This window comes from Budorcas taxicolor, chromosome 21 (genome assembly GCF_023091745.1).
Source record: "Budorcas taxicolor isolate Tak-1 chromosome 21, Takin1.1, whole genome shotgun sequence".
Lineage (NCBI taxonomy): Eukaryota > Metazoa > Chordata > Mammalia > Artiodactyla > Bovidae > Budorcas > Budorcas taxicolor.
The window spans coordinates 17,156,061-17,171,986 of record NC_068930.1 but is presented as its reverse complement, the minus strand read 5'-3'; positions in this window follow the sequence as shown (position 1 = coordinate 17,171,986).

Genomic DNA, 15,926 nt, shown 5'->3' with positions numbered 1-15,926 from the left:
AAAGTTAAAGCCTGAGAATATTCTAAAGGCAGCAAGAGAAAAACAGACTTAATTACAAAAGAACCCCCATAAGTCTATCATCTGATTTATCTATAGATACATTGTAGGCCAGAATGGACTGGCAAAATATTAACATATTCAAAATCTTGGAAAGGAAAAACCTGCAATCTAGAAGACTCTGCCCAGAAAGATAATCACATAGAACAGGAGAGATGAAGAGTTTCTCAGATAAGCAAAAATAAAGGAATAGAGTAACACTAAACTGATCCTGAAAGAAAAATGGAAAGGTCTTCTCTAAATAGAAAAGAAGCAAAAAGATACAGGAAAGAGAAAATCACAATTAGAAAGTAAATCACTTAAATGAGTGAGTATACAGATCAAAAAGAAAATGATCTATTTGTGAAAGATGCTAAACACAAGGAAAAATGAAATGATAAACATGAAGATGTAAAAGAGGATATCAAAATTATAAAATGGGAGTAGTAAGAAAATATAGATTCTTTTTATTTTTTAGAATGTTTTTGAGTCTATATGACCATCAGTCAAAGTAAGCAGATATAGGAAGGGGTTAACACACTTGAAAAACAGGGTAATCACAAATCAAAATATAATAATAGATCCACAAAAATAAAAAAGAGAACACAAGCATAAAATAAAAGGAAATTATCAAGCTGCAAAAACAGAAACAAAAAGAAACAAAGAAGAAATGGAATCAACTGGACAACATTTAAAATGACAATAAATACATATTTATCAAAAATTACCTTAAATATCAGTGGACTAAATGTAATCAAAAGATAGAGTGGCATATTGGATTTTAAAAAAACCTAACAGCCTATAAAATGCTGCCTACAAAAGACTCATTTTAGGGCAAAGGGCACACTAAGATTGAAAGTGAGGGTATAGAAAAAGGTATTTCATGCAAATAGTAAGAAACTGGGGGTCACAAGACATATCAGATGAAATAGGCTTTAAAAGAAAGGCCATAAAGAAGGGCACTATATAATGAAAGAAGGATCAATACAAGAAAAGGATTTTACACTTGTCACCATAGGTGTACCTAATAAGTATCACACAAATATATAAAACAAATACTAACAGACATAAGGGGACTTCCTTATAGTTCAGATGGTAAAGAATCTGCCTACAGTGCAGGAGACCCGGGTTGGATCCCAATGTCAGGAAGATCCCCTGGAGAAGGAAATGGCAACCCACTCTAGTATTCTTGCGTGGATAATTCCATGGACAGAGGAGCCTGGCAGTCTAGTCCATGGGGTTGCAAAGAGTTGGACACAACCAAGCAACTAACACAAACAGTGCCACCTGGGTGGGCTGCCATCTATGGGGTCACAAAAGAGCTGGACACAAGTTAGTAATAGACTAATACATACAGGGAGAAATTGACAGGAATACAATAATAGTATGAAACTAAAAGATATGAGAAAAGAACAATAATATGGAGACTAAAAAATATGCTACTCAAAAAAATGAATCAGTTATTAAATCAAAGAAGAAATTCAGAACTACTTAAGACAAATGACAATGAACACATGACTATACAAAATCTATGGCATACAGCAAAAGCAGTTTTTAGAGGGAAGTTCATAATGATGGAGGTTTTCCTCAAAAAAAAAAAAAAAAAAGAAAATCTCAAATAAACAATCTAACCGCCTACTTAAAAGAATTAGGAAAAAACAAAAACAAAACCTGAAGTCAACAGATGGAAGGAACTAGAAAAGGTCATAGAGAAAACAGAGATTTTTTTTTATGAAAAAGAATTAATAAAACCAAGAGCTTGTTCTTTAAAAGGGTAAACAACATTGACAAACCTCTGGCCAGGCTCACCAAGAACAAAAGAGAGAACCCACAAAAGCAAAAGAAATGAAAAAGGAAACACAATAACTAATACCACAAAAAGACAAAAATTAAGGGAATATTATGAACAATTTGGTTCAGTTCAGTCGCTCAGTCGTGTCTGACTCTTTGCGACCCCATGAATCACAGCACGTCAGGCCTCCCTGTCCATCACCAACTCCCGGAGTTCACTCAGACTCATGTCCATCGAGTCAGTGATGCCATCCAGCTATCTCGTCCTCTGTCGTCCCCTTCTCCTCCTGCCCTCAATCCCTCCCAGCATCAGGGTCTTTTCCAATGAGTCAACTCTTCCCATGAGGTGGCCAAAGTACAGGAGTTTCAGCTTTAACATCAGTCCTTCCAAAGAACACCCAGGACTGATTTCCTTTAGGATGAACTGGTGGGACCTCCTCACAGTCCAAGGGACTCTCAAGAGTCTTCTCCAACACCACAGTTCAAAAGCATCAATTCTTCGGCACTCAGCCTTCTTCACAGTCCAACTCTCACATCCATACATGACCACGGGAAAAACCATAGCCTTGACTACACGGATCTTTGTTGGCAAAGTAATGTCTCTGCTTACGTGTTCTCTAGGTCGGTCATAACTTTCCTTCCAAGGAGTAAGCGTCTTTTAATTTCATGGCTCCAAACACCATCTTCAGTGATTTTGGAGCCCAAAAAAGTAAAGTCTGACACTGTTTCCACTGTTTCCCCATCTATTTCCCATGAAGTGATGGGACCAGATGCCATGATCTTAGTTTTCTGAATGGTGAGCTTTAAGCCAATTTTTTTCACTCTCCTCTTTCACTTTCATCAAGAGGCTTTGACTTCTTCTTCACTTTCTGCCATCAGGGTGTGTCATCTGCATATCTGAGGTTATTGATATTTCTCCCGACAATCTTGATTCCAGCTTGTTCTGCTTCCAGCCCAGTGTTTCTCATTATGTACACTGCATAGAAGTTAAATAAGCAGGGTGACAATATACAGCCTTGACGCACTCCTTTTCCTATTTGGAACCAGTCTGTTGTTCCGTGTCCAGTTCTAGCTGTTGCTTCCTGACCTGCACATAGGTTTCTCAAGAGGCAGGTCAGATGGTCTGGTATTCCCATCTCTTTCAGAATTTTCCACAGTTTATTGTGATCCACACAGTCAAAGGCTTTGGCATCGTCAATAAAGCAGAAATAGATATTTTTCTGGAACTCTCTTGCTTTATCAATGATCCAGCGGATGTTGGCAATTTGATCTCTGGTTCCTCTGCCTTTTCTAAAACCAGCTTGAACATCTGGAAGTTCACAGTTCACATATTGCTGAAGCCTGGCTTGGAGAATTTTGAGCATTACTTTACTAGCGTGTGAGATGAGTGCAATTGTGTGATTATACAACAATTTCAATAATCTAGAAGAAATTAACAAGTTTCTAGAAACATATACCCTACCATAATTGAATCAAGAAGAAATAAATAATTTGAACAAAGCTGATCCTTAGAAATGAAATAGAATCTATTTTTGAAAAACCTCCATACAAATAAAAGTACAGGACCAGATGGCTTATTCCACCAAACATAAGAAAAACTCACATCAATCCTTCTTAAACTCCCCCAAAATTTTTGAAGAGGGAACACTCACAGACATTCTATGAAGCCACCATTACCCTGATATCAAAAGCAGACAAAGACACCACCACAGAAGAAAATTATAGGCCAGTAACTCTGATGAATATAGGTGCAAAAATTCTCAACAAATAACAGCAAACCAAATCCAACAGCACATAAAAACATTCACACACCACAACCAAGAGGATTTATCCCAAACTCACAAGGATGGTTCAAAATATGCAAAATCAATGTGATACACCACACTAAAAAAAAGAAGATACAAAGCTTTGTGATCATCAAAATATATACAGAGAAAAGGGCATAGAAGGCCATATATTAACATAATAAAAGCTATTTATGACAAACCCATAGCCAGTATAATTCTCAAGGGTGAAACACTGAAAACCTCCCAATTAAAATCTGGAACAAGACAAGGATGCCCACTCTCACCACTTCACTTCAGTATAGTATTGGAAGTCATCACCACAGTAATCAGATAAGAAAAAGAAAAGCCATTCAAATTGGAAGGGAAGAGGTAAAATTGTCACTATATGCAGATGGCATATGCTATATAAACAAAACCCTAAAGACTCAACACAAAAACTATTAGAACTGGTAAATGAATTCAGCAAGGTAGCAGGATACAAGAATAACTTACAGAAATCAGTTGCATTTCTTTTCACTGTAACAGTGAAATATCAGAAAGGGAATGGAAAAAAAAAACTTTTAAAATTACACTAAAATAAATAAATAAATAAAATAAAATTACACTAAAAAATACTTAGGAAACCTGACCAAGGAGGTGAAAGACTATGCTGAGAACTATAAATCATTACTAAAGGAAATTAAAGAGGATTCAAAGAAATGGGAAGATGTCCCATGTTCTTGAAGAATGAATACTGTTAAAATGACAATACTCCCAAAGCAGTCTACAAATGTAATGCAATCCATATCAAATTACCCATGACCCTTTTAACAGGACTAGAACAAATAATCCTAAAATTTATATAGACCCATAAAAGACCCAGAATTGTCAAAACAATCCTGAGGAAAAGTAGGGCAAGAGGCATAACCCTCCCAGACTTCAGACAATACAACAAAGCTACAGTAATCAAAACAGTGTGGTACTGGGACAAAACCAGACATATGGATCAACGGAACAGAATGGAAAGCCTGGAAATGAACCCACACACCTATAGTCAATCTTTGACTAAGGAGGCAAAAATGAAAAATAGGAAAGAGACAAAGTCTCGTCAGCAAGTGGTACTGGGGAAGTAGGACAGCTGCGTGTAAATCAATGAAGCCACAGCACACCTTCACACCATGCATGAAAATGAACTCAAACAAATGGCTTAAAGATTTAAACATAAGACATGACACCTTAGAACTCCTAGAAGAGATCATAGCCAAAACATTCTCCAACATGAATTGTACCAATATTTTCTTCTATCAAACTCCCAAGGCAATAGAAATAATAACAAAAGTGAACAAACAGGACCTCATCAAACTTACATGCTTTTACACAGCAAAGGAATTCATAAACTAAACGAAAAGACAATCCACAGACTTGGAGAAAATATTTGCAAACAATGGGACTGGCAAAGGCTTCATTTCCAAAATATAAACACAGCTCACACAACTCAAAAACAACAAAAACCAAACAACCCAATCAAAAAATTGGCAAACCTAAATAGACATTTCTCAAAATAAGACATACAAATGGCCAATAGGCACATGAAAAGCTGCTCAACATTGTTAATCATCATAGAAATGTAAATTAAAACTACAATGAGATACCATCTCACATCAGTTAAAATGACCATCGTTAAATAAACTACAAATAATACATGCTGGAGAGGGTGTGGAGAAAAGTTAACCCTCCTGCACTGTTCATGAAAATGTAAGTTGATGCAGCCACTATGCAAAACTGTATGAAGATTCCGCAAAAAACTAAAAATAGAGCTGCCATATGATCCAGCTATCCAACTCCTGGGTATATATCTGGAGTATATAATTTAAAAAGATACATGCACCCCTGTGTTCACTGCAGCACTATTTGCAATAGCCAAGGCATGGAAACATCCTGAATGTCCATCAACAGCTGGATGGATAAAGAATATGTGGTGCACACACATAATGGACTACTACTCAGCAATTAAAAAGGATGAAATAATTCCATGTGCAGCAACAGGGATGGATGAAGAGATTGCAATACTCAGTACAGTAAATCAGAAAAAGAAATACCACATTAAATCACTTACCCAGAATCTAAACTATGACACAAATTAACCTATCTGTGAAACAGAAACAGGGTCACAGACACAGAAAATGGATTTGTGGTTGCCAAGTGGGGGCGGGGGAGGATATAAGGGAGAGATGCTCCGGGAGTTTGGAATTAGTATATGCCAACGGCAGAAAGTGAAGAGGAGCTAAAAAGCCTCTTCGTGAAAGTGAAAGAGTTGGCTTAAAGCTCAACATTCAGAAAACGAAGATCATGGCATCTAGTCCCATCACTTCATGGGAATAGATGGGGAAACAGTGGAAACAGTGTCAGACTTTATTTTGGGGGGCTCCAAAATCACTGAAGATGGTGTTTGCAGCCATGAAATTAAAAGACGCTTACTCCTTGGAAGAAAAGTTATGACCAAGCTAGATAGCATATTCAAAAGCAGAGACATTAGTTTGCTGACTAAGGTCCGTCTAGTCAAGGCTATGGTTTTTCCTGTGGTCATGTATGGATGTGAGAGTTGGACTGTGAAGAAGGCTGAGTGCCAAAGAATTGATGCTTTTGAACTGTGGTGTTGGAGAAGACTCTTGAGAGTCCCTTGGACTGCAAGGAGATCCAACCAGTCCATTCTGAAGGAGATCAGCCCTGGGATTTCTTTGGGAGGAATGATGCTAAAGCTGAAGCTCCAGTACTTTGGCCACCTCATGCGAAAGGTTGACTCATTAGAAAAGACTCTGATGCTGGGAGGGATTGGGGGCAGGAAGAGAAGGGGATGACAGAGGATGAGATGGCTGGACGGCATCACTGACTCAATGGACGTGAGTCTGAGTGAACTCCAGGAGTTGGTGATGGACAGGGAGGCCTGGCGTGCTGCGATTCTTGGGGTCGCAAAGAGTCGGACACGACTGAGCGACTGAACTGAATTAGTGCATATAGGATGAACAAACAACAAGTTCCTACTTTATAGAACAGGGAACCATATTCAGTATCCTATTATAAACCATAATGGAAAAGAATATAAAAAAGAATGTACTTATGTGTACCACTGAGTCACTTTGCAGTAGAGCAGAAATCAGCACAACAGTATAAATCAGCTATACTTCCACAAATAAATAAGACCCCAAAACAAAACAAAACCAGATGGCTGTGGAGAATAATTGTGTGTTATTGCAAACTTAATCAGGCAGTGACACCAATTTTAACTTTGGTTGCAAAGATGATGATTTACCAAGAAAATCAGCACACTGGCCACAGGAATGCAGCTTGACAAAGGCTATTTCTCCAATTTCTATTGATAAAGATGATCAGGATGGATTTGCCTTCACATTGTCAACTCTCTTGCTCTTTTGTCAGAATATTATCCAGATGGACCTTGACTATTCAATATGCCACAGAACATGATGAAGGGCCATTGTGCCAGTAATAGTGTACGAATGGTGCATGGTGACAAAAGCTGCCTGTGGCGAATTGGGTGGCATCTAATTTCACCAAATCACAGAGTTGGACACAGAATGCCTTGTTAAATGGAAATGGTCTAATTGAGACTAGAGTCAAGTAAGTCCAGAGGGCACAAGTAAATGGCATGAATAGGCACATCCTCCTAATATTTCCCTGCTTTTCCATCTACTCACACTAATGGCCTCATTGGGAATTCTCAATCATCAGTTAGAGGAGGAAAAAATATGAGCACAGTTTATGCATAAATCTGAAGATACAGAGTTCCACAGGGGGCAGGGTGGAGGCTGGCCTTGAAAGAAGAGATGACTTCATTTGGACCGACACTGAGTAGCACCTCTTCCTGCCTACCTCTCCTGAAGAAGGAAAAGACCAGAAGTAAGGCTTGACATTAAGTCATTGGCAGTGGTTAACTAGGTGGCTGGTTAGAACTTGAAAAGATCAAGATTGGAAAATTACTGATAAAGAAGCCTGGGCTAAAGATGTGCAGATGGATCTCTCAGCATGAACACAGAGAAGATAATCACTTCTTACAAAAATGCCATCCCCAGAGGGTATCACTATAGAGCAAGCCCTCAGCTATCAGTCAGACTGACAGTGGATGTCAGTCAACATTTTCCCAGCCACCCAGTGCATGCTCAATGGGCTTGTGCCCAAACTAGCCATGGAGTCATGGTTGGAGGATGAACTCAAATGATTTTCCCAACCTACAACCAAGAATACTCTACCCAGCAAGGCTCTCATTCAGATTCAGTGGAGAGACCAAAAGTTCACAGAAAAGCAAAAGCTAAGAGAATTCATCACAACCAAACCAGATTTACAACAAATGCTAAAAGAACTTCTCTAGGTAGGAAAGAGACCAGGAGCTTACAAGAACCTTGTACACTTATAGACTGCTATATCAAAACCTCATGGGAACACCAAACCAAAAAAGTACAGTAAGTACACACAGAAGGAAAAACAACCCAAACTCAACACTATGTATGGTCATCAAATCAAGACAGAACAAAATAAGACTAAAGATTTACAAAAACAAATGAAAAACAATGAAGAAAATGTCAATACTGGTAATTATTAATACTTTAAATATAAATGGATTAAATGCTACAACCAAAAGACATAGACTAGCTGAATGGATATAAAAACAAGACCATATATATGCTGTCTACAAGAGACTCAGTTCAGATCTAGGGACATATATAGACTGAAAGTGAGGGGATGGAAAAAGGTATGCTATGCAAATGGAAACCAAAAAAAAAAAAAAAAAAAAACCTGGAAGAGAAATACTTATATTAGAAAAAAGTAGACTCTAAAATAAAGGCTGTTATCAGAGACAAAGGACACTACATAATGATCTAGGGATCAGTCCAAGATGATATAATAATTGTAAATATATATGCACACAACATAGAAGCACCTCAATATATAAAGTAAATTGCTGACACCTTATATGCTGCTGCTGCTACTGCTGCTAAGTCGCTTCAGTCGTGTCCGACTCTGTGTCCCCATAGACTCAGGCTCCCCCATCCCTGGGATTCTCCAGGCAAGTGGGGATTCTCCCACACTGGAGTGGGTTGCCATTTCCTTCTCCAATGCATGAAAGTGAAAAGTGAAAGTGAAGTCGCTCAGTCGTGTCCGACTCTTCACGACCCCATGGACTGCAGCCTACCAGGCTCCTCCGCCCATGGGATTTTCCAGACAAGAGTACTGGAGTGGGGTGCCAGACACCTTAAATATAGAAGAGGAAATCAAGAGTATCACAGTAAGTGGAGGATATTAACACCACACTTACATGAATGGACAGATATTCAGGCAGAAAATCATTAAGGAAACATAAGCCTTAAAAGACACATTAGACTGGACAGATTTAATTGATATTCATAGGAGATTTAATTTGAAAGCAATAGAACACACATTCTTCACAAGTGCACATGAACATTCTCCAAGATAGGTCACATCTTGGCCTACAAGTTAAGCCTCAGCAAAGCTGAGTCAAGAAAACTTCAGCTAAGAAAACTGAAGTCACATCAAGCATCTTTTCCAACCATGGTGCTATGAGATTAGAAACCAATTACAAGAAAAAACTTAAAAAAAAAAAACCCACAAACATGTGGAGGCTAAAAAATATGCTACTAAAACGAATGGATCACTGAGGAAATCAAAGAGGCAAAGTTAAAAATACCTAGAGACAAGCGGCAATGAAAACACGACAATGCAAAACCTATGGGCACAGCAAAAGCAGTTCTGAGAGGGGAGTTTATAGCAACACAGGCTTACAGCAGGAAATAAGACATCTCAGACAGACAACCTAAACTACGTGTAAAGCAACTAGAGAGAAGAACAAACAACACCGAAGCTTAGTAGAAGAAAAGAAACCACAAAGATCAGAGCAGAGATAAATGAAGACAAAGAAAACAATAGCAAAGATCAGTGAAACTGAAAGAGGGCTCTTTTAAAGCTTCAGTCTCATTTTTGCAGTGAAAGTTACAAACAATATACCATAAATTAATTGAAAGTTACAAACTTAATAAATGTCAGGTTCCTAAAAAAATAAAAACTGGTTCTTTGAGAAGATAAAATTGATAAATAGCCAGATTCATTAAGAAAAAAGGGAGAGGACACAAAATTAATAAAATTAGTAATGAAAAAGAAGTTGCAACTGAGACCACAGAAATTCAAAAGATCATAAGACTACTACATAAAGTCCATATGTTGAGGTAAGTTCCCTCTAGGTCCACTTCCTGGTGAGTTTTTTTTTTTTAATCATAAATGGGTGTTGAATATTGTCAAAAGCCTTTGGAACTGGAAGAATCAATCTGCCTGACTTCAGGCTCTACTACAAAGCCATAGTCATCAAGACAGTATGGTATTGGCACAAAGACAGAAATATAGATCAATGGAACAAAATAGAAAGCCCAGAGATAAATCCACACACCTATGGACACCTTATCTTCGACAAAGGGGGCAAGTATATACAATGGAGTAAAGACAATCTCTTTAACAAGTGGTGCTGGGAAAACTGGTCAACCACTTGTAAAAGAATGAAACTAGATCCCTTTCTAACACCACACACAAAAATAAACTCAAAATGGATTAAAGATCTAAACATAAGACCAGAAACTATAAAACTCTTAGAGGAGAACACAGGCAAAACACTCTCCGACATAAATCACAGCAGGATCCTCTATGACCCACCTCCCAGAATACTGGAAATAAAAGCAAAAATAAACAAATGGGATCTAATTAAAATTAAAAGCTTCTGCACTACAAAGGAAACTATAAGTAAGGTGAAAAGACCGCCTTCTGAATGGGAGAAAACAATAGCAAATGAAGCAACTGATAAACAACTAATCTCAAAAATATACAAGCAACTTATGCAGCTCAACTCCAGAAAAATAAATGACCCAAGCAAAAAATGCGCCAAAGAACTAAATAGGCATTTCTCCAAAGAAGACATATGGATGGCTAACAAACACATGAAAAGATGCTCAGCATCACTCATTATCACAACATCACTCATTATCAGAGAAATGCAAATCAAGACCACAATGAGGTACCATTTCACAACAGTCAGAATGGCTGCAATCCAGAAGTCTCCAGGCAATAAATGCTGGAGAGGGTGTGCAGAAAAGGGAACCCTCTTATACTGTTGGTGGGAATGCAAACTAGTACAGCCACTATGGAGAACAGTGTGGAGATTCCTTAAAAAATTGCAAATAGAACTGCCTTATGACCCAGCAATCCCACTGCTGGGCATACACACCGAGGAAACCAGAATTGAAAGAGACACATGTACCCCAATGTTCATTGCAGCACTGTTTATAATAGCCAGGACATGGAAGCAACCTAGATGTCCATCAGCAGATGAATGGATAAGAAAGCTGTGGTACATATACACAATGGAGTATTACTCAGCCATTAAAAAGAATACATTTGAATCAGTTCTAATGAGGTGGATGAAACTGGAGCCGATTATACAGAGTGAAGTAAGCCAGAAAGAAAAACACCAATACAGTATACTAACACATATATATGGAATTTAGAAAGATGGTAATGATAACCCTGTATGCGAGACAGCAAAAGAGACACAGATGTATAGAATGGACTTTTGGACTCTGAGGGAGAGGGAGAGGGTGGGATGATTTGGGAGAATGGCATTGAAACATGTATACTATCATGTAAGAAACGAAGCGCCAGTCTATGTTCGATACAAGATACAGGATGCTTGGGGCTGGTGCACAGGGATGATCCAGAGAGATGATATGGGGTGGGAGACGGGAGGGGGATTCAGGATTGGGAGCTCGTATACACCCGTGGCTGATTCATGTCAATGTATGGCAAAACCAATACAGTATTGTAAAATAAAGTAAAAACAAAATTTAAAAAAATAATAAAATAAAAAATACATTAAAAAAACACACAACAAAGTCCATGTATGACAAACCTAGATAGCATAATACTCAATGGTGAAAGGTGGAAAGCATTTCCTCTAAAGTTAGGAGTGAGACAAGGATGTCCACTGTTGCCACTTTCATTCAACAGAGTCTTAAAAGCCCTAGCCATGGCAATCAGGAGAAATAAAGGAAATCCAAATTGGAGAAGTAGCGGTAAAACTGTCATGGTATGTCACTGATACTGTGCACAGGAAATCCTGAAGATGTTACCAGGGAACAATTAAAGCTCATCAAGGAATTTAGTAAATCTGTAAGATACAAAATTATTATACAGAATTCTCTTGCATTCCTATACACTAACAACAAAAGACCAGAAAGAGAAATTAAGGAAAAATTAAGGAAACGGGAAACAATTTACCATTGCATCAAAAAGAATAAAATACCTAGGAACATGACTTAGCAACTAAACAACAAAACCTACCTAAGGAGGCAAAAGGTCTGTACTCAGAAAACGGTAAGACACTGATGTAAGAAATCAAAGATGCCACAGACAGATGGGGAGATACATGTTCTTGGATTGGAAGAATACCCAAAGCAATCTATAGATTCAGTGTTGCTGCTGCTGCTAAGTCGCTTCAGTCATGTCCAACTCTGCGACCCCATAGACAGCGGCCCACCAGGCTCCCCCGTCCCTGGGATTCTCCAGGCAAGAACACTGGAGTGGGTTGCCATTTCCTTCTCCATAATCGCTATGAAATTACCAATGGTATTTTTCACAGAACTAGAACAAAAACTTTTTTTTTTTTACAATTTGTATGGAACGTGTCTGACTCTTTGCGACCCCATGGACTATACAGTCCATGGAATTCTCCAGGCCAGAATACTGGAGTGGGTAGCCTTTGCCATTTCCAGAAGATCTTCCCAACCCAGGGATCGAACCCAGGTCTCCCGCATTGCAGGCGGATTCCTTACCAGCTGAGCCACTAGGGAAGCCCAAGAATACTGGAGTGGGCAGCCTATCCCTTCTCCAGAGGATCTTCCCAACCCAGGAATCGAACTGGGATCTCCTGCACTTCAGGCAGATTCTTTACCAACTGAGCTATGAGGGAAGCTGTGGAAACACTAAGGACCCCAAACAGCCAAAGCAATCTTAGGGAAAATGGTGCCGGAGGAATCAGGCCCCCTGGCTTCAGACTGTACTACAATAACTAAGACAGTATGGTACAGGTACAAAGACAGAAATATCAGAGATAAACCCACACACCTATGGGCACCTAATCTATGACAAGGAGACAAGAATATACAATGGAGACTAGACAGTCTCTTCAATAAGAGGTATTGGGAAAGCTGGATAGCCATATGCAAAAGAAAAAAATTAGAACATCCTCTAACACCATACACAAAAATAATCTCAAAATGGGCCAAAGACCTAAATGTAAGACTGGATACTATAAAAGTCTGTAGAGGAAAATATAGGAAGAACATTTTGATGACATAAATCACAACAAGATCTTTTTTCACCTACCTCATAGAGTAATGAGAATACAAAACAAATGGATGGGATCTAATTAAACCTAAATGCTTTTTGCATAGGAATGGAGACCATAAATAAAAACACAACCCACAGAATGGGAGAAAATAATTGCAAAAAAAAGTAACCAAGAAGGGATTAATCTCCAAAATATACAAACAGCCCATGCAGATCAATAATGAAACCAAAATACAACCCAATAAAAAAAAATGGGCAGAAAATTTAAATAGATATTTCTCCAAAGCAGACATACAGATGGCCAAAAGACACATGAAAAAATTCTTAACATTGCAAATCAGTACTACAATGAGGTATCACCTCACACTGGTCAGAATGGCCATCAGGAAAAAATCGACAAGCAATAAATGCTGGAGAAGGTGTGAAGAAAAGGGTACCCTCCCTACACTGTTGGTGAGAGTGTAAACTGGTACAGCCACTATGGAGAAAAGTAGAGAGTCCTGCTTCCCTGGTGGCTCAGTGGTAAAGAATCCATCTGCCACTCAGGAGACATGGCAAGAGCTGTGGGTTCGATCCCTGGGTGGGAAAGATCCCCTGGAGAAGAGAATGGGAACCCACTCCAGCATTCTTGCCTGGAAAATCCCATGGACACAGGAGCCTGACAGGCTATACAGTCTGTGGGGTCACAAAGAGTCGGACACAACCTAGCACCCAAACAACAGCAACAATTCAGCAAGCCTACTCCCAGACATATACCCAGAGAAAACCATACTTTGAAAAGGCAAGTGCAACCCAGTGTTCATAACAGTACTCTTGAAAACAGCCAGGCCATGGAAGTAACCTGAATGTCCATCAATAGAGGGATAGATAAAGAAGATAAGGTACACACACACAGAACAGAATACTGCTGAGCCATAAAAAGAACAAAATAATGTCATTTGCAGCAACACTGATGAACCTAGAGACTGTCATACTGAGTGAAGTCAGACAGAGAAGGACAAGTATCATATGATACCGCTTATATGTGGAATGTCAAAAATCGTACAAATGAACTTATCCACACAAAAGATATAAAGCTACAGATGTAGAAAACAGTCGTATCGTTGCTAGGGTAGAAAAGGAGGAGGAATATCAGTATATAGACACTACTATATTTAACGCAGATAAAAAAGGACCTACTATATAGCACAGAAATACTCTATAACAACCTATATGGGGAAAGAACCTAAAAAAGATGCTTTTGCAATGTTTTGTTACTTTCTGTTGTACAGTGAAGCAAATCAGTTATTATATATATATATATTTAAAACCAACTTTGGGGCTTCCATCTTAACTCAGTCAGTAAAGAATCTTCCTGCAATGCAGGAGACCCAGGTTTGATTCCTGGGTCAGGAAGATCCCCTGGAGAAGGAAATGGCAACTCACTCCAGTATTCTTGCCTGGAGAATCCCATAAACAAAGGAGCCTGGCAGGCTACAGTCCATGGGATCGCAAGAGTCGAACATGGCTTAGCAACTAAAACCACCACCAAAAACAAAAGTACTCCAATAAAAATAAAACTATAAGCAAAAAAAAATTTTTTTAAGCAAAAAACAAACATAAGACTTTCCCTCTTGGGACACACTTGGTTCCTAATCCTTACTGAATGCCCTCTCTGCCAATGGCAATTCGTACTCAATACGGCTCTAATTCCTGGGTATACCAGACAGTCATCTGGGATACGTTGACTACATTGTTCCTTCCATCTTCCATTGTGGAAAGGGCAACAATTCTGCCTCACCAGAATAAATATACTTCATGCTAATAGACTTACTTTCTCGTATATTGTTTCTACTTACAGGACAGTCAATGCCTTATCTACTATCATGTTTCCAAACCAAACTTGGGTCTGCTCACCTGTGCACAGTAAAGCTAATCTCCTGAGACCAGGTTATGGCGAAGAAAAGTGTAGCACTTACTGTAAGGCCATGCAATGGATATGGGCAACTAATGATCAAAAAGCTTCTGTTTTAGGAAAAGGTTTTTAAAAACAGGGAGAGGAAAGGAAATACAAAGTCACTACACATAAAAAATAAAAACAGGGTGAGGGACAGGATCTGAAGGTATGTTATCAGCTCGTGGACATTCTTCTGACCAGGCTGGTGGTGGGGTAATCAGGACTCAACACCAACTTTCTGGTTTCCACCAGTCTATAAACCAGATTAGTCTAGTGTCAAAGTGCTGTGATCAGCATGCAGTTCACTTCTTCCACTTGGTGGGGGTTTCAGCATCTGTAGCTCACGGATATGGCTCACAGTGTTATCCATTGCCCTTGTTATCCAACTAAGGTCCCTGACTTTGTTTAATGGCTAAATTCTAATTATTTTGTCTTGCTTGACTGTTTTGCTTTGTTTCAGCATTTTTCACTTCTGGATTAAATTTGTTATTTGGAACATGATGAGGGCCTATGAGACTTTGCTGTGGTTGTTTTAGGTTTTTGTTTTTCTGATGGTTTTTAAATTTATAAATAAGAAGCAGATGGAGGACATGGGCAGTGGGATGGGGGTATGTTCTGTCCCAAGAAGGGCCCATAGGGTGCAGCTCAGTTACAGTTCTATCCTAAAAAAATATTATCTCCAACAAAGCACACTTTTTATGGCAGAATTACAGCACTGACCTCATGCCCATGAAATTACAATGTGCCTTACCACCCAGAGGCAGCTGGCTTGGTAAGATGGTAAAGGCTTAGTTACAGAACCAGTAGGAAGATAACATTTAGCATTTAGGCTGAGGAGCTACCTTACAGAGTGTAGTATGTTCCTTAAATCAGCCCATATTGGGGTCACTCCAGCTGCCAGAATTCATGGGTCTAAGAGGTGAAGTGTGGACTGGGAGTTGCGTCTCTCAATTTCAGCAAAGGATTCACTGAAGACT